The sequence below is a fragment of the Plutella xylostella genome, chromosome 14, assembly GCF_932276165.1.
Source record: "Plutella xylostella chromosome 14, ilPluXylo3.1, whole genome shotgun sequence".
NCBI lineage: Eukaryota > Metazoa > Arthropoda > Insecta > Lepidoptera > Plutellidae > Plutella > Plutella xylostella.
This window is the reverse complement of record NC_063994.1, coordinates 7,251,334-7,272,059: the sequence shown is the minus strand read 5'-3', so window position 1 is coordinate 7,272,059 and position 20,726 is coordinate 7,251,334. Positions and strand designations below refer to the sequence as shown.

Sequence of the window (20,726 nt, the reverse complement as noted above, 5' to 3'; positions counted from 1 at the left end):
TACGGTTAGTGTGGTCGTGTAGTATGAATAAGACATACTATCCACGTAACTGTTATTATGGGTTTATAACCCCATTAAGGTGTACCTTACTACACACCACGGGGAATCTTATCAACAGGGAAATGTCTGTGTTACATGACTCGAGTTTAAATTTTACAGTAGATATCTTTTGCACACAAGCGAAACAACAACAATGTGTCTAGGTATTTCTCCAGCAGGTATAAATAAACGGCATGAAATAATTCTTTAAAATACAAGCTGAAAAAATAAAAAATGAAGTTACTGCCTCTTAATAACTACCTTTAAAGGCTGTGCCAGGTTAATTTTTAGATTTTTCGTATCACGGTTTAATTTTAGAGTCCCCAGCAGGTTTACTGGTAGAAAACGATTTTAGCATTAGTCCCACTGATTTCACACTGTTGCTTTTGTAACTAAATTGTGCAGTAAAGTACTTATAAATAGTACAAAACAAAACACTACACCTTACAAATAAGGCGACTGTATAAATAGGTTAGGTGGGGCCCTTCCGGTAGTTTCCACATAGCTGTTCGCACTACATAGGTATGTTAATTTATGTTTTTGTCACGGCAATAATTTCATACTGCCGGTATAAACCCCACCATTAGTATAATTAACCCTTACTTAATGAAAACTGCCATCTGACGAAGTATACCGCGATGATATTTGGGTCAAATATTCTTTATGTTATATCTAGTGTGTAGGTACTATTTAGTTTTAGAACTGGGAGTGGATATTTGTAGCTTATCTCTTTCTTGGGTGTAATGCACATTACGCAGACATAAACAATCGCGCCTTCCAAATAGCCATGATTAATTTAAGAATGTAAAATAGGGCTCCAAAAAAACTTAATGTGTCACAAAAAAAATATGAAACATCCGCTTAGCTTTCCTCATGTACTCACTACCGATCAAAACAATATGAGTATCAACTTTGCGAGTTTAGGAAAAAAACAGTTTCCTCCCAAAGACTAGAATATACATAACATATAGAGGATCTATTCTCATTGTTTTGTCCCCTTTCATTTCACATAGGTACATATCATGTACATTCGTAATGCGAGTATTATATACATATCTCTAAAGCTTACATTTCTAAAGGACACTTATACAAAATTTGTTTGAATCATCGGGCCACACGTGTATTCGGAGCAAGAATGGGGTGCTGAAGTATAAAAGTAAACATACTCAGCAAGATGTAACGTACGTATCAAAAATCCATTAATCTTGCTGAACCTCATTCGTGACATACGATGCTTTGCAAGGATTTTTATTTCCACTCCTTTTTCTTTGGTACGCGCATGTTTTTCTCCAGCCGGCATTTTCCCTTAGCTGTTTTTCATCGTTTCATTATTTTGTAATTTTCGATGCTCATTCAAGAAAATTGTGGCTTTTTACGTAAAGAGATTCAGGTTTGATTTGGGAACCATTGGGAAGAAAAAATTCTCAAAGCCTTTTATCTAGGCCTGGTCATCTAAGAAAGAGCGGCCGGCGGCTCGCCACTGTCTATTTCGAAAGCCTCTTTACAATCTTGTGTGGGCCATCTAACTGATAGTTGCATAAAGGGCTAAAAATATCAAAACCTTTTCTAAACAATAATATATCTATTCCTTTTCTAATACTTACCTTGTTTATTTAATGGTAACTGAAGTTGTATCTTTACTTCTTAGTTTGTATAAATATATTTGTTGAAATAAGTAAAATACGTAGAAACTGACAATACTTGTGGCAATAAGTTATCAAACTACGATTGATAGTAGGTAGATAAATTAACAAATTCCTATACATTGTACAATCTGCCTTCGTAACTTAAATTATGACTCGAACCGTTTGTGCCATATTTTATTAAACCAGCATTCGAACTTGGGCAGTAAGAATGATTTGTGATAAGTTATTAATCTCCAGCATAAGGCGGCAGCATTATTATCATATCTCACAAATTAATCATGCCCCACTAAGGCCGAAAGCGAAGACGGAAATATTTTCTTTTATCTTTTTCCCGCTGAAGCTGAAGTGAAAAAGGGACTTCATAACAAGCGTCTAATAACCGGATTCTTAATAAATGCAAACACCCGCGATCCATGATCTAATTTTGATGTTTCAAATGTCTATATTTGCTAGACTATAACCTCAACCACTGCGCATCGCGGCGCTACGAGAGCTGTAGCGAGCGAACCAGTTTTCCGTAGTCGCTCTAACCGGAGCTACGTCGCTACGGCGAAGGGCGCGCTTTCGATTCCAAATTTAAAATCTGAACCGTGGCTTAAAGTGCGTTCCGAATTTGTCCATTTGTGATTTGTTTTCTTGTTATATTTTTTTTCTTGTGTGCCAGTGTTTTTTTAGTCTTTGACAGTTGTGTGAAAAATACTTGAGAGGCTTCGCGAATAGGAGAGTGGGATGTAAGGTTAGTGTCATTTCAATTTGTAATTTAATTAGGAACGACTGTTAGTTTTATACTAACCACATATTTATTGACCTTGACCTATATGAATATTATTATGATTAAGTAGGTACACCAACCAAAATATATTGATATGAGAACAACTTAAAGAGAATACCCTTAAATTACCAATGGATAAAACTTCCGTTACGTTTAATTTTTACAAAGATTAGACATAGTCTAAACACAAAAAGGTGTTGTTACATTGGTAGGTACATAAGCTGAGTTTGACCTACTTTTAGTTGTAATGGTTTTTGACTGACCTGCATTTAAAGTCACCGTCCTTATTTTAAGACAATTTTGTCTACTTAATTTTTTGCCTTTATTTCTGCTTTGCTTAATAATGAATGACACTACTTGAGTTGAGCAAGATAATGTGGAAATTTTTTTCCAATGCCATGTCTATTTCAATTACTAGAAATTATTTTTTAATTAAGGTACTATAAGCTTCATTTCGGCCACTGAATATAGTTTAAGATAATTATTTACAAGGGTTTTTTTGTATAAAGAAGTCATACTAGGTAAATTTTCCATTTGACCTTTGACTTTTCAGCGTTCGCATTTTATTTTGAATATTTTCTATGCAATATTAAGTTTGTCACGTGACCTTTAATATGACCAATCGTTTAGTTTTTGTTATTTTTACGAAAATTGGCATTATATGTAGTATGTAGTTTGTGAATTTTGAAGTTTTTCTTTTGTTATTTATGGTAATTATAATAGAGGTAATACTGACCGGTGTTTGACAACGACTATTGATATTTATAAACTAACTTACTTAATAGTATGTAGCGAACAGGTCCCCTTATCATTAAACTGAAATTTTATCTGGAATACAATGGGGAATTTAAAGATTTTTTCGCTCTAAGTAACTTTCTTCTACATAATTATGTTTTCGCACTAGTATGTAAAAAAACGGTCTATATTTTTTTCACCCGGAAACGGTAAATTCAGTAAAGTAATTCAACGAAAATAGTTATTCATCCGGAACACAATGTGGGTAGGGTCCAAAGTCCCTCTCTCTGTCCTATGTAACTAGAGTTTTTGTCGATAAAACCTTCTTAGAATGACTGCGCCAAAATGTTATAGAAATTAGTTTTTAGAAACTTTACTAGAACTTTGGTAAAGAACTATTTTTAATATGTTATTTATTGGTAGCGATTTTGAAGGAAGCAATTTTTAATTCAGCAATGTCATAATAAAGTATTTTATTGTTGTTCTAAATTTGACTTTTTGGTGGCTGCGTAAATATTAGTACCAAAAGCCACTTACCAAATTTAAAATATGACATTATTAAAATTTTAATTTTCCGAATATTAAAAGGGAAGAAAATAATTAATTGGATTCATAAGTTAAGTTAATTTAAAACCATTTTCAGAAGTTTCGACTAATTGACCTGGAGGTGGTATAAAAATAATACCTATCATGTATTTTTCTTCTATTTCTAATTTTAAGTATGTAATTCATGTATGGCTCTACTAGATGGCGTTACATGTAATGTATACCATGCCTTGCCGCGTTAAATTCCTGTTCCTTCAATTGAATTTCCAGAAGAACCATTCATTGAACCACAAACAGACAATGGCAAACATATATAACAACAGTTTTTGATGCATGAGGTTGATTTCATAGTATTCAATCTTGAAATAAGTAGATTTTTAAGGTTAATATTGTTTAAAAAAATACAAAAAACTATTGAGACCAACCTGAAATGCTGTGTACGTAACGCAAACTTGTTTTCATAGCAATTTTTGATCCAAAATGTTTTGAATTTGATACTAATTACTTCGTTTTGACTTCGCTATAGAGCCCCGTGCACAAGCGGTTTTAGAAATGACCTCGTCATCCTTCCACCAACTAGGCAGGTAGGTAGGTAGGTAGGTACGATAATTAAATCCCACAAAACCTAGGCTTTGAATGCCCACAGTAGAACGATTATCCACAAATGATATGAACCGCTGCTTTGAGGCACAATGGACCCGCAATTATGATTGTAACTATGAATAATGAACACTCAATGTGCAGTCGGCAGAGGTTATTAGGGCGAATTGAAGAGATATTTCAATAGGTGGAGATTAACAATTATCTCTCAGATGTAGGTACTGTCATCTATATTAACACGGTTAGTCGTATACACTTCTGTACCTCGTCAAACTATACGTTCGGAAGCCGTCAATCATTTTCAATAGTTGTTTATGGAGTTTGGTTTTGATAAGGTACGTGCACAAGTACCTATATACACATCATGTGCATACATGCTGACTACTGTATGTTCCCATGCTGGTGGTTATCGCAAAAACGTCACAAAACTGGGCACTATACCCTCGACCTTCTTCAGAAATCCTCTTGATTAGCCATACCATAAAACATCCTAACTAATATTATAAATGCGAAAATAACTGTGTCTGTCTGTCTGTCTGTCTGTCTGTTACTCTTTCACGCCAAAACTACTGAACGGATTTGAATGAAATTTGGTATACATACAGTCGAGACCATGGGAAAGAACATAGGCTACTTTTTATCCCGGAATTCCCACGGGAAAACTTTTTAAGTCGAAGCGAAGCTTACGGGAACAGCTAGTATACTATAATTTTATTTATTCCCTTCGAAACTAGTTTTCTAAACGGTTTCGTCCCACGTTAAATATCAGTCTACTGAGGAAGTTCCCTCTTTTCTAAACTTCTGTCCTACTCAACTTGTATTGTACATCAAAGGTATTGTAACAATTGACGATTGTATCATAATTGAGATCATCAGCAGCCATTAATTCACGTATAGATAGACTCTAACGCACTAACAGACTGTAACTAGCATAATTAAGCCATTCGAACCAAATCTAATGAGGAAAATCACATTTGCTTTGACTCAGCGTAGGCTGTATTCAATGGACAATCGTTGTCTGTATGTTTAGTTTGTTTTGGCACGTAGGTCAGTCTCGCATAATATTTAGGAAGAAATTTGTGGCAGGTACAACATTTGCAAATGTCTCCGTGTTTGATATCTCATCATCATCATCATCATTATCAGTCCGTATCTGCCCACTGCTGGGTATAAGCCTCTTCCCTATCACGCCATCTCTTCCGGTCCTGTGCGAGTCTATTCCAGTGTCTACCGGCCATCTTAACAATGTCATCAGACCATCGGGCCGGCGGTCTGCCTATTCCTCGTTTGCCAGTTCTTGGCCATTTGATATCTAGGAAGTGGGTAATAGTTTTTTAGGCAAAGCGGAGTGTTCTACGAATTTTGGAAATTCGCGAAAAAAAAACAGTTCTCCACAATAAAAAGTTACATGACCAACACAGTTTCTACGGAGAAGCAAAAACTAATTTAGAATGACCCCCTGTGTCACATCTTTTGGCTCAGTATACCGCTTTTGCAACACTCTGTATAAACGTAGCAAGAGACCCGAATTTGGAGGCATAGTGGAGGGTGTGCGGCCTGCGCCATGTTGTTTGACGGAGGTGACGGACGGACGTTGACGACAGTGGGTACATGACGGCGAAAATAAGGTAGAGCCTCCACCGATCGTAGCTGAAACAATGTAGGTAAATAAAGAAAAATATAATATATTCGTTTTCACGTGTGTGTGTGTCACACACACACAAAAACAACAAAAAAATGTGAAAGTATCTATTCTTGGACCAACAGAGCGCCTACCTCAGCTATTACAACACCCAGGCCTGCTACTCCAGTTTACCCGGGAGCTAGGCTGGCTGAGCTGAAACCAAGGGGATATGTACAAAGGTTCCACTCGAGAGAGCCACGTACAGGAACTTCACCCCCTATGAGAATAGAATAGAATAGAATAGAATAGAATGTGAAAGTAGCAAAAATTTACATTTGCATGTGTACTGTATAATATACTACATTTGTACAATAAAGGTAAGCGTCTACCTGTCGTAATCGCACGCCACGGATGCATCGAATTCAGTATTCTTTGTATAGAATTTCACGCAAGTGCGTCCACTTCATCGGCATTCTCCATACATCGCTCAGCTATCTCAATGGTCTGCAGTGGATCGCAGGCCCACACCGCAGGCAGTTCGGCTGTGGCGCTCTGTACCGGATGTGGCCATTTCCTCCCAATGTACAGACGACTGCAAGTGTAAGGGAACATTTGTTACAATACATAAACATAACGTGACTTTCGTGCATAAAGTAAATAATCAGGCTATGTGCAATGTACATTCAGGGGCAAAGAAACGGTCTCAGGTATCATTGTCACTGTGAGAGCGGTCAAGTTTATTTGACTCCATTTCAGGAAGAAAAATGAATTAATGAATTTTGGAAATTATTTTTAACATGTTATGTCTACCTATTATCCACAAATCTGTCACATACTGGAGGGCACTGACACCTAAATCTCTTTTTATCTTACCTTAGGTGTCAGAGCGACTACCTACTTATTTATCATATTAGAATCCATTGCACCATTATAATATTATGTTACTTTATCTTAATAATTACCTAAATTAAGTGCAAATGATTGACGCGCAAAACGAATAAAAGTTTGTACAAAATTGCACTTCTGCCTACCGAACAATGGAGTAAAATAATACCAATACCTAGTCCAGTGTGATGGTTTATGTATATTCACTGTGATGACTAGAATTATCATCTTACATCAAAGTCTCCATTGTAAATGTATGTACATATTTTATTTGTTTTCAAACGTTCGCCCAGACTTTCACTTTGGTAAATTAAGCTTCCACGTATTTGTTACTCCCGAGAGACCTATATATTACGGGTTCCTGAAAAAGACACGTTTATGTGTAAAAAAACGCCTGTTCGTAATTTCTGTGCAACTCCCTCTTTTTAACCCCCGAACAAAATCAATGAACAAAGGCGGCCGACTGGTGTAGTGGTTCGTGACCCTGACTGCTAAGCCGAAGGTCCTGGGTTCGATTCCCGGCTGGGGCAGATATTTGTTAGACAGATATTTGGTCTCGGGTCTTGGATGTTGATATTTATATTTAATATGCATCTATCTATGTATTTGTGTAGATATATCAGCTGTCCGATACCCATATCACAGGCTCTGCCTAGCTTGGAGTCGAATGGCCGTGTGTGAGTTGTCCCCACATATTATTATAAATGTGGGGTGTTTTAATGTCTCTGCATCGATTTATGTATCTTTTGAGCAAACTTTATTCTTCATTAGCGAAGGTTAAAGGTAGTACGTCTAGTATGTAGTTTTCTAAGACTTTCAGTAAAAATTGCTTACAAAGGATCTCTACAAAATAATATATCGCGTGAGTGGATCGCGTGTTCACAAAAATGGCCGTTTGAATCTTGTTATTTGCTCACATGAAGTATGAGTGGGTTTTTTGTAATTATAAAACACCGATTAAAACCCGGGTTTTATTCAGGGACGGACTAGGGCACAGGGACTGTGTGGGGCGCAAAGATGATCAGATTGTGTGGAATAATAGGTACCAAAAATATCTAAAATTATAATATAAGTAAGTACAGGATAACATTAATACGTCATTAAAAACAGGATTTCGAAAACGAACGTCACTGAAAAATGTTACCTCATGATGTACTGGATAACTTTTTCCGACTTTTCCCACCAATAATTACTACCACATCATCACGACCCATTACGTCCCCACTGCTGGGGAACGGGTCTCCTTCCACCACGCTGGCCAAGTGCGGGTTGGTGGACCCCAACACAAGCAAGATTGTGCTGAGAGAGTTGTCGGGTAAGTGGGCAACCCGACTGTCAGATGTTTTCAAGCCGCCCGAAGGCCTCTGACTAGGCTTAACGACTGCTGCCGAAGCAGCAATCGGGACCCACGGCTTAACGTGTCGTCCGAAGCACGGAAGCGTCCAGAAAAGCACCACTTGAAATTGGTCACCCATCCAATGGCTGACCGTGTCAGTTGTTGCTTTACCTCAGCGATCAGTTACGATCACTGAGGCCCGCTCGACTACGGACGCTTCCTACCACATAGTACCTACTAATAATAACTGATATGCCTGATTGATGAAGAAAGAAATGCCAAGAAAAAATAATCTAAACGGTTCACTTGATATGATGTAGAAAGAAATTATTTTGTAAAAAAAATGCTTAGTGAAGGTAATGGATTATACCTAAGGCTTGTACGATGTACGTCCCTGCATCAGGTCACTAACGTCCGGCCCAGTGTTTTAGAAAGTATCTAAAATAAATTTATTTAGGTGTGACAAATATACATTTTAGACCTTCAAATAATAATTCATGTTCGTTTGTTTGCTTGTTTTTGTATAAAGTACCTTGTGTATAAAACAAGCGTTCGTAGGAACTTAGATTATTATTTATTTCGTAGAATACTACATGTTTGTGCTTTTTCATTGCTATAAATTTCCGTTTCCCAGAATGTACTGAAAAAATACTCTCTCTACTTTGCCGTGTTTTTAATTAGTTTTTTTTTACAAAATACGAGTAGCTACAACAAAGTTTTAATTCAGAAGGTTCGGAGCTCAATCACTTTAATTACAAAGTTACTAGTTATGTACAGTTGTGTGGGAAGTGCTAATTCTATCGGGTTGATGTTTCACCTAGTTGCTAGTTTTATGGCGTTAAGTTGGTTTGTTACCAAGTTGGTCGTAACTGATCATCTGAGGTAAACAATCAATCAACTGATCACTTAAATATATGGCGCGTAGCTAGTGCATTTTCTTACTTTGTTTGTAATTTTAGATCTACAAATGTTTCAATTAGTTTGATAGTTTTTTTATTAATTTGTAATCGTTATCCTATTTACCTAGTGATTAATTTATAAGATTGTTCTTTTTACCTCTTTGATTTGATAAATATGTACCTTGTATGTACCTATTTATTTACACATTAAAAGTATCTCCTATCGCATTAACCTCATTTATGTTACGCCAGTTTAATTTTTTTATGTACCTAACATAAAAACCTCGCATTTCGCCAAAAATGCCTCTCAAGGCTGAAAAGAAACCACTTTCCTTACATTTACAACATTTTCGCTTTCCCGCTTATGTTGTTCAATTGATCAGTAAGGAAGGCTTTAGCTGTGGTTAATCAGGCTTCGTGTAAAAAGACCGGCTGTCGGGCGGAACTTGAAAAATTGCGTTCGGGTTCAGGCAGAAAGACATTGTGCGATTTATTTTAGTAAAAGGTTCTGTTTTATTGTAAGTTATAAAGAAAAGTAGGTAAGTAGTTGTAGTACTTGTGCCGTGCGGTATTGTATAACCACCTTATGGTTTTAGAAATGGACCTCACAGTGTATTGCAAAAATTGTAAGTAAGTTATACTTTAGTGGAATTTCACCAAACGCTAAACGTATTTAGTAGCCTATCAAACGTCTGTCAGTTAGTACAAAAATGTATTTAAATACAATTTCTTATACGTTTAGCGTTTGGTAAAAGTGAGTGTTAGTGGGCTGAAAGGGGTAAAAAGGGGGGTTAAAAGTTAAAAACTATCTCCCTTATTCATAGAAAAGTTACAGAACGTACCTATAACAGGTGTCCCTCTCTGACAAGGAAGAATTTGTTATTTGACAGAGATGGACAAAACAGTTCATTAGCTAAAACGTTCTGTAAATTTTCTATGAATAAGGTTGTAGGCTTCTATTATTAGTCTAAGAAGTGTCGTGCAAACTTTCATCGCCTATTTAAGGAGGCGGTCCATTTGCACTTTGCCATGCAACAGGGCTATTAAGACTAGCCCTGAAATAACTAGGTATGCAAATTTTACGGTTTAAAACAGTTAGCTACTTAACCAGTATTGTTATGTATAATTTTGTTTTAGTCTGTCAATATTTCACTATAAGTTTTTTAAAGAAAGTACCTATAAGTACTTAATTAATAAATAAAAATGGCTTAAAAGTTACTTTGTAATTGTTACTTGGAATCTGGTTTTAGATTCTTGCAGTTATTGTGTTACTTTGTTGTTTAATAGGTATGTCTAATAAAGTATATGGTACTATTTTGCATAGCGATTGCAAATGATAACTATTGTCTATTGTATGCAAAATACGCACCTAGGTATATTGCAAAACCCCGTTTAAAGACACTTTTATTGGACATAAAAAGTACGACAGCTATTGATAGATTCAATGCGGAAAATGGATTACTAACGCTAAGTAATAAGAGGAAATAAAGTATTTCCTTTCTGCAGTGAGTGCCGCTCAGGGTGTCGCACTTATGGAGGTACATTTAGGGCCACTTGCACCAACATATTAAATCTAGATTTAGTGTTAAATCTCGATTTAGTGGCAAAGTTTATATGGACTGACGTTTCTTAAATCGAGATTTGACACTAAAACAAATGTTAAATGTCGATTAACTGCCAGTTTCTATAACTCTATCTAACTATAACTGGTAGTTACTTTCATACGATTTTGACAGATTGTTATTTTTGATTATGTCAAATCGTATGAAAGTAACTACCAGTTATGGATAGATAGAGATACTTATAGAAACTGGCAGTAAGTGTCAAATTTTATATGGACTGACGTTTCTTAAATCGACATTTGACACCAAATCTAGATTTAATTTGTTGGTGCCCTTGCACCTTGGCCCTTAAATACAGGTTACTTTAACTCAGTCTTAAGGCCTGTTTCACAATCTCCGATACTGGCTACCTGTGGGATAAAAGACATGCTGTCACTGTCTGAAATATAAATCTGTCAGTCCAATTATAAAGGCAGATAAAAATAAAGAGTTCGTTTTTAGGGTTCCGTAGCCAAAATGGCAAAAACGGAACCCTTATAATTTCGTCATGTCCGTCTGTCCGTCTGTCCGTCTGTCCGTCTGTCACAGCCGATTTACTCGGAAACTATAAGTACTACAGTGATGAAATTTGATGGGAATATGTGTTGTATGAACTGCTACAAAAATATGACACTAAATAGTAAAAAAAAGAATTGGGGGTGGGGCCCCCCATACATGTAACTGAGGGATGAAATTTTTTTTTTCGATGTACATACCCGTGTGGGGTATCAATGGAAAGGTCTTTTAAAATGATATAAAGTTTTCTAAAAAACATTTTTCTTAAAGTGAACGGTTTTTGAGATATCAGCTCTCAAAGTCGTAAAAAGTATGTCCCCCCCCTCTATTTTTATAACTACGGGGTATAAAATTCTAAAAAAAATAGAGGTGATGCATGCTAATTAACTCTTTCAACGATTTTTGGTTTGATCAAAGTATCTCTTATAGTTTTTGAGATAGGTTGATTTAACTGTAATTTTGATTTGCTGCTACGGAACCCTTTGTGCGCGAGCCCGACTCGCACTTGGCCGGTTTTGGATATACTTTTTATTATAGTGAGTTATTAAATTAAGTACATTTATTTCAAAAGTAAAGTACCGATTGATACTTAAAGGTTTTTTAACGGATTTGAGCTGAAATAAATATAATAGATCGACTAAATACTGTCTTTTACAATTATGTAGTTAGGTTAGGAATTTTGGTACCACTTCCGTTTTCAGGACTTTAAAGTTACACTGTAATTACTGATAATGACAGCAAGTCGTTTATCCCACAGATAGCCATTATCCAGATAATGTGAAACAGACCTATAGTGCAAAACCCTTCCTTCATTTCAAGGAGATCCGTGCCCCAGTAGTGGGGACGTAATGGTTCGTGATGATGATGAAAGTGTTACGTCAAAACCATCGTATGGTCGAGGAAACTGGAAAGTTACTATGATACTATACTGACGAAAGCCGAGCTGTCGTGCAATCGGCATATTTAATACAATGAAATATAGTCGTGGCTTGTGCAGTAACGATCCGAAACTTACTGTTTTGTCATATAGAGTGAAACAACTGGTAAACTGTACAAAAATACACGCCTTTTTCTATTTAGGGCTTAAGACAACGAGAAACCTAACTGAAAATGACGAGACGTAAGTGAGAACGCTAGGTCGATATTCCCTTAGCAAGAAAAACAATTCGCATCTGATTCCCTATTTTCCAGACAAATTGCCGTAGCAAGCGAAATGGGACGCTATGTACAAAAGCCTATTCATATGAATGAATATTTTCGGTCGAGAGCACACGAGAAAAACAATAAAAAAGTAGTAAAGGGAAGGTGACAGGGAAAGAAAACCATTTGTAGATATTGGTAGCTTATTTTCTGTTTCAATCGAGAGAGATTCCTTCTTTCTTTCTTTTACTGGCATCAGTTACATTCGCGGGCATTTTGACGCGGCTGTGGTGCCAAATGGGTTTATTTAACTCCGACTAAAATGAGGGAGTAAGTATTTATTTATTTATTTATTTATTTATTTACAGTAATCCACAGCTCAACATTATTACTTATTAACCAACATAATTTAACTTAACACAGGCCATTTAAGGATTATTATTACGTTTTTTTACATTTAACGACAACATATTATATTACTAAGCAAGTATTACAAGTATTACATAATAACATGTTATAAAGTAAGTTGTAAGTAAGTGTATAAGTATATAAGTTTGTTTCTAATGTTTCTCTAAGAATGTGTGCCTGCGAATCTTTGCTCCTTTGGTTTGGTGAGTAACTTAACGCACACTTCAACATAACTGCGGTCTGGATTGAAGATTTTTTACTATTGTTAATAGCCAAAAGTATACATGCCGCTCACTTTTGGGCGAAGACAGGCAAAATCATAATTTTCTCATAATAGAGGTAGTTTATGGTAAGAAATTGAAGTTATTCATAAAATACCTAGGTACCTATTTAATAATAAAGTTAGTTAAATATTATATCAAACTGATACGTGCCGAAAACCTTAGGAAAAGTACTGTATACATGTAGGCATCCAGATCTTTGTTTACAAAATCTGTGCCGATAAAACCATTTTATTGTCTTCCTCTTGCCAATTTTCGCCCCAAGCCTCGAGCTATGTCATTAATTTGGTGAAATCTTTTCTTCCACGCAATCCTTGTGATACGATAATAACTTATGAGGATAAAGAAACATACTGTAGTCGTAATACATTGCTGCGTAACTCATAGGAAATTTATTACTCAGGCACACAACTTCCTTTTGATCATTATCAATGTAGGTATTGCACACTTGAGCTTATATTATGTTATTATAGAGGTATGTATTTCATTGCTCTGTGTTTTGTTTTGGTTAGGGTTTGTTTTTTTGGAGTCATCTACGAAGTTTATACCGTTTTTGGGTCTTATAACCCTTGATATGATGCTAGGTGCTATCATATGGTATAGGTCATGACTCATGACCTTTCTTCTAGAATCTGACCGAGGGCGGCCTGCCCATGCTAGGTTTGCCTCTTTGTAGTTTCCAATCAAGACTTCAAGTCATACCATCAAGAATGTGTGAAAGGGAATGTGAGAGAAGAATCCTAAAATATATTAGGTATACACACATTATTGTTATGTTACTAGGTACTTGTCTGTACCCCACTATACTTATTAGTTGTACAGAAAATATAACAAACATGTTTCTTACCTCATAATATAAGGTAGAAGTGTTGATCGTTTACTTTAATACAACAATAAATAGCTTTGAGTGGCTGTAGTGTTTTCTTTTTTTTATTGCTTCCCGTTAGATTTTTACGATTGGTTTGAGGAAATAGCAATTCTATTGCAATGCTAGTCTGGAAATTTTCTTCTTGTTGTTATCTGTTGTGCAAAAGTAGGAATTGGTTTAATTTAAGGGTTTTTTTAATAGCGTGCGGATATCATCACGCATGCGGGATTGCCCCGCACGCGGTCTAAGCTCAAGTTTTATTTTCATACAGGTATTCATTTTTAGGGTTCCGTAGCCAAAATGGCAAAAACGGAACCCTTATAGTTTCGTCATGTCCGTCTGTCCGTCTGTCCGTCTGTCCGTCTGTCACAGCCGATTTACTCGGAAACTATAAGTACTACAGTGATGAAATTTGATGGGAATATGTGTTGTATGAACCGCTACAAAAATATGACACTAAATAGTAAAAAAAAGAATTGGGGGTGGGGCCCCCCATACATGTAACTGAGGGATGAAATTTTTTTTTTCGATGTACATACCCGTGTGGGGTATCAATGGAAAGGTCTTTTAAAATGATATAAAGTTTTCTAAAAAACATTTTTCTTAAAGTGAACGGTTTTTGAGATATCAGCTCTCAAAGTCGTAAAAAGTATGTCCCCCCCCCTCTATTTTTATAACTACGGGGTATAAAATTCTAAAAAAAATAGAGGTGATGCATGCTAATTAACTCTTTCAACGATTTTTGGTTTGATCAAAGTATCTCTTATAGTTTTTGAGATAGGTTGATTTAACTGTAATTTTGCTGCTACGGAACCCTTTGTGCGCGAGCCCGACTCGCACTTGGCCGGTTTTATTCTTATTTATGGTTTATCTTTTCTTAGTTACAACGGTTGTCTGGAAGAGATCGCTTTTAGCGATAAGACCGCCATTTGTGCATTTCTGTTATTTAAGTTAGATTTAAGTTTTTTTATGGTGTGCAAATAAAGTTTATTGTATTGTATTGTATTTAATCCGTACGCTATTAAAACAGTCTCAGTCATTATTTTGCTAACTTCTTAACCGAAATGCAGTTCTCTGTAAGCAGAAAAATGGCCTATACCTCATATATCACGATATTCATGCCTATATTTTATCAATCCCCGACGAAAAAGAGGGGGTTATAAGTTTAACTTAGTCTGTGGTAGCCTATCTCCGTAACGGCTGAACCGATTTTTCATATGTTGTTGTGTTATGGATAGTGTTGCTCTTTTTATTTTGCGTCCTGTGTGACAAACTGTGTTTTACGGCTTGTTTTGTGTAAGTTCGAACCTGATCTCTCACGATACAGGTATTACCTAGTGTGAGGATCACAGTGTGTTGTGATTTAAGTTAAATTTTTAAATTTTAATAAAGATTTTTCATAAAAAAAAAGTCATAAGAGTGTTCTTAGCCATACTTTATAAAAAAAAATCTTAGCCATTCAAAAGTCATGCACTTTTAGTGATAAATGTCGGGGATTTTAATAAATTTTTCGGTCTAGATGCACTTTGTTGCCCGCAAGCTTTACCGCGCTTTAAAAGGTTATTCCGTGGAATTTGAACTAAAATGTATACGTTTTTAAAGTTGACTGTACTGTGTACTCACTCCCAACGGTATACAAATTCAAATAGTATATTCAGAATAAAACAGATCTGCATTATTTACGATCCCACAAACACGGTTGCCACTGAAACTTTCAGTCGTATGTACCACCCTTCCGGCGATTGACATAAAAGCTAAAGTTCCATGACATCAGCATATCTAGAAACTATAAAACCTTATCAGTTTGCACTTTGTAGGTATAAAGTTCCTGCCTCCAACTTCAGTATGTATTTATGCGAAAGCAGTATCCAGTTACCAGCGGAGATAACTGTCATTGTATGTATAAGATTCAAAGCTTACCTGCTTAATTTGTAGACTATGTGTTGAATGTCATGACTTTTATGCCTGAAAAGTAAACCGAAGCTACTCAGTTTCGTTTGATTCAGTATATTTTTATATCCGAGTCTGTATTATCATTAGGTCTATTTAATTACCTTCTACTATAGGTACCGAAACGTGTGTGTATTTTTGTATATTTATTTGAATAATCTTACTTGTAATTCAAAGATATATTAATCTTAAAAGAGCCTATAGTTTTAAACTTGCTAAAAAAACTCGTTTTCCATAATACTTATAATAAATCATAATATTTTAGTTATTTGAAGCTCTGCTTTCAAAATTTATATTTAATTTGAATAAATTTTCGTGCAACATAACGAGGTGTCGTTAGAAAGTAAATTGTTTCTCACAGATTTTGTAAAAATTTTACACCGTTTAGAGCAAAATATTTTGGCTGAACGTTATGATAAATTATGTCTTGGGCCATAAGGTTTTATTTTAATATTGAGAGGTAGGTAAATGAATCAAGACTACCTATATGATTTTATTTTGATCATGTTGCAATTAGAAACCATAGCTTTCTAGACTTTATATTATAAGGTGGTACATTAATCTGCCGATCGGAAGTTATGAGTAATGATATAGAATTACACTCTTTATAATATTCATCCTATAAATACCTTATAAACCGTTACGCCTTCCCTCAAACATACATCATTTATCTTTTTCCAGCGTTGTCAACAGTTTATTAAGCTGGACACGTTTTCATTTGCAATTTTACATACAACGTTGTGCATGCGAATGACAATAGCGATACGGGGCCCAATTGGAGCCATTGAACGTCGATACATACCTTTATTGTGCAGCTTTCGTGAATCGCCTGATTGCCACTATTTCATTACGGTGTATTTAATTTATTTAAACTTGATCAGCGTGCCATTGGCAGCTATAATGCTCAGTGTTTTTTACACGAGTGATTACAATATTTTTTGTGTTTCCACCAAACTTCTAATATTTATTGGTTATAGCCGAGAGTTATTACACTTTCTAATGCATATAACTATTGTTGTTTCCTCTACTATACATACTTCCGTAACTACCAACCATGAACTAGGTAGGCACTATCCGACAACATTTCCCTTCAACTAATTCAAATAGACTCTATTTAATAGAGCTTCAAAATTAATTTTCAAAATAAACCATTTTTAATAATACCTTTCCTTTAAGTTTTCATTTTATATTCGGTCGCGGGTTCGCATTAATGAGAGCTCTTATTCACCGAGGTTGAACATCGAACTCTTCCTTTTTCGCTTTTAACCGACCATCGCAACGGGTTTGAGAGATTGCAGTTTAATTTTCACACTGAAAGAGACGCATTCTCACCGAATGGCCCAGACGTTATTGAACCTGGCTGTTGTTCGGGGTAAAACTAGCATACTGTGAACTGTGAACACTCGGGATAATAAGGGTGAGGCTACACGAGCGTAATTTTGAGAATTGTGCGCGGCACAAAAAGTGTGCGCGGGGACAAGGGGAGCGAGTAACTTCCCCGCCCCCCTCGTCCCCGCGCACACTTTTCTGCCGCGCACAACTCACAAAATTACGCTCGTGTGGCCTCAGCCTAAACCGACATGCCCCACCCCAGTAAATCAGTCAACTGGGAACAGTTTGTTTACTGGGTACGCAGACGAAACGGTATGTATGTTATTAACATAATATCGTCGCAGAGGCGCATCAAATAATTAAGAATTGCACCGAATTCAAGGATTGAAAGTGCTAAAATTATAATGGCTATACTTTAGGCACCGTTTGTAAAGAAATTCACATAAGTGCGTCCACTTCATCGGCATTGCCGACGCCGTCTCTCCATACATTTATGAAAATTCCTATGTTTTGATACGTGCGATACTGATAGGTAGACGCTTATAAATCTTTAAGCACCAACATTATCCAGAGATGCCTAGGGCTAGGTACCTATGTACCTATATATTATAGAGTTTCTTCAGACAGCACTCTCCTATATCACCCACCTTCGTAAGTGGCGTTGTCATTAAATCGACGCCGGCGTTCGGGTTTCAAGAAGCCAATATTATGATAGGATGCCCCAAATTCGCTGTTTCTGAAGGAGTAGAATAATTTGCAATGTCCTTTGGGGTGGCGTATGTGAAAATCGCAAACATAATATTACTATCACGGCTTATTCAGGGTAAAGTGAAATGTATTTTAGAATGATTTCAGTACAGTTTGTTCATGAAATAATTTATATGCACAGTATTTCAGTATTTTCATCCTTCTACGACGGTTATGTTATTCAAATAAATTCCCAATCAACAGAGGTTGTTAATAACCAAAGTATGCACCATATATGTACGTCTCTACTCCTAGTCTCTACCACTGTCCTTCCCCCTTTCCTAGTGAACCTAAAGTAGCAGTAGAGTAAGACTAGCAAGTCTTTTCGACATATCATAATATTCTCTATCTTCTATCTATATTTTCATACCGAACATACGTAGTGTACTATTATTAAAATACAATATGATTTCAACTGTATTTCTTCTTTTACAAACCACGCTTTGTACACACAAAAGTCGTGTAATAACTCCAACACTTACAACCGTAATACCTAAAGACATGTTTATCCGCTTAAAGAAAGAGCCACGTACCGGCGTTATTAGGGGCTACTAGGGGGCTACCAAGGGGGTCACTCTATTATGACGAAAAACTATGTTTCAGCCTCTCCTCTATCTCGTTGTAATAAACTTACGATTGTACGGTCGCCTGCGCCTAAAAGTATACAGGCGGAGTTTTTAAAATAGCGATCCCTGATGATGAAGGAACCAGCTACATCTGTTATAAATCCGGGGACGTGTTGTGTGTGATGTGTATAGCAATGGTGTTTATGTGGATGTGCTTGAGCAACATGTGAGCTTGAGATCGCTATTTTAAAAACTCCGCCTGTATACTTTTAGGCGCATGCGACCGTACGATAGCTCTCGTTTGTTTGTTTTTCGTCATGATAGAGTAACCCCCAGGAGCTTAAGGTTCATTTCGCAGGGTCTCCTTTGACCATTCCGGCCTTATCCAGCCGAGATCTGAGGCTGACCGTTGATTGAGGAGGCGAAGTCATAACCATACCTTGGGTTTACCGCCATTTTGATTAAAATTTAGCGCACAAATTCGTGTAATATTCTCGGCAGAGATAAATAGAGCTTAGGAAGGTGTTATAAATTATAGTGTAGGAGAAGCAATGTGTAAAGATTTGTATAAATTAATGAGTACATAAATATTGGTATCTCCAAGATCATAAATATGACTATAGATACGTTCAATACCTATTTACGTCCGGCCCATCCCGCGCAGTCAGTTTTTTATTTCTACCCCCTTTTCAAATAAAAATAGTAAAATATCAGGCAAAATATTAAGAAGTGAAAGTTTTGAACCTCTTCAAGACTGGCCAATTAAACTGTCCAATATTTACAAGCCATTAGATCGCGTTACAGCCAACTTACCTACAAATAACTAGCGCCGGGAAAATTCCATAAAGACCATTTCCTCCAGGCCTTTTAAATAGAAAACCTGATGAAACAAGCCATTACCATTTTATTAATGGCCAGGGAATGTGTCTAATTTCAGTGATATTGCGAGCCGTAACGTTCTATAGGAAATCCATTAAAAGAGGACCGCAGAAAGGGTGGTTCCCAACTGTCCCTCATCGAGCTAAAAGGATTAATATTAATCAGGGATACGGTATACCTTTTATCGTTGTTCCTGTGAAAGTGTGAAAAGGGTATCCTTATAACGTTGTTTGTTGATAAGCAAACATTTGTTTTATTTGGCTCTGGCGCGGTGTTCTTTCCCATTACTTGATTGCTGTTTGTAATTCAATTGGAGTGTTCGTATTTATTTCTGTGTCAACTGTCCGTGTTTGGTTGATATTTGTTTGGTATACAGGGTGTCACAAAAGGGCGCCACGCAACTTATCATACTATTGCATAATCTAAAATTTATGGTAATCCGCGAAATTAGATTAGAAAACGTAGTGACGTAGTAGAAATGTAGTTAAATAATAATAAATAAATATGTGGGGACATCTCACACACGGTCATCCGACCCCAAGCTAGGCAGAACCTGTGTTATGGGTGCCGTACAACTGATATATCTACACAAATACATAGATAGATAGATACTAAATATAAATATCAACAACCAAGACCTGAGTACAAATATCTGTCTTTAAACAAACATTTGCCCCAGCCGGGAATCGAACCCGGGACCTTCGGCATAGCAGTCAGGGTCACTAACCACTACGCCATTCAGCCGTCTTTAATTTAATTAATTTATAAAGTTAATTTTTTGTTGCTTAAAACACCATACTAAAATATTAAAAATAAAAATACTTAACAAGTAAGGTTATTAATAATGGTCTTACGCACTGTTGAAATGAACCACTTTGGAGTTTACCTAAATAGTAAGGCATCGGAATTTATATTATCATCTGAGGATTTTATATAGGTACCTACGTGTTGTGAGGTAGTAATGTACAGTACAGCTGTCAACCGTTAGATAGATAGATAGATAGCCCTCTTACCTGCGGGAATAAACTGATGGTGAATTTATGGTTTGCAATTGGTATGCCTATTTCGTGGGTCTATCAATAGTCCATTTAATCGTGCCATACTATAGTTTATAGAAAAAAAAAGTTTTCTTAAGCTTGGTCTTTCTTAAGTTTAAAGTATCTGTCAGATAATTTTTTTTTTTGGCAAATAAATAAACACGCATTTGTGCCTCCACAATCTGCCTCATTGTATTAAGGGTAGGGTTCGAACGATACTTTCGATACCGAGTAAGTATCGATACTTTCGTTCGCGATACCCGATACTGAGTACTCGATACTTTTGGGCCGATACTTTTTCGGTATCGATACCCTCGTC

General features: G+C 36.3%; 1 protein-coding gene across 1 annotated transcript in view; it reads left to right on the top strand.

The window, feature by feature from the left end:
- The first annotated feature begins 1,139 nt into the window (after positions 1 to 1,139).
- LOC105383491 (head-specific guanylate cyclase) overlaps positions 1,140 to 20,726 on the top strand; it is a 122,000-nt gene continuing 102,413 nt past the window's right edge. Inside the window, exon 1 of the mRNA XM_048625242.1 lies at positions 1,140 to 2,421. The gene's annotated coding sequence lies outside the window, so the exon portion shown is untranslated. The remainder of the gene's footprint in view (positions 2,422 to 20,726) is intronic.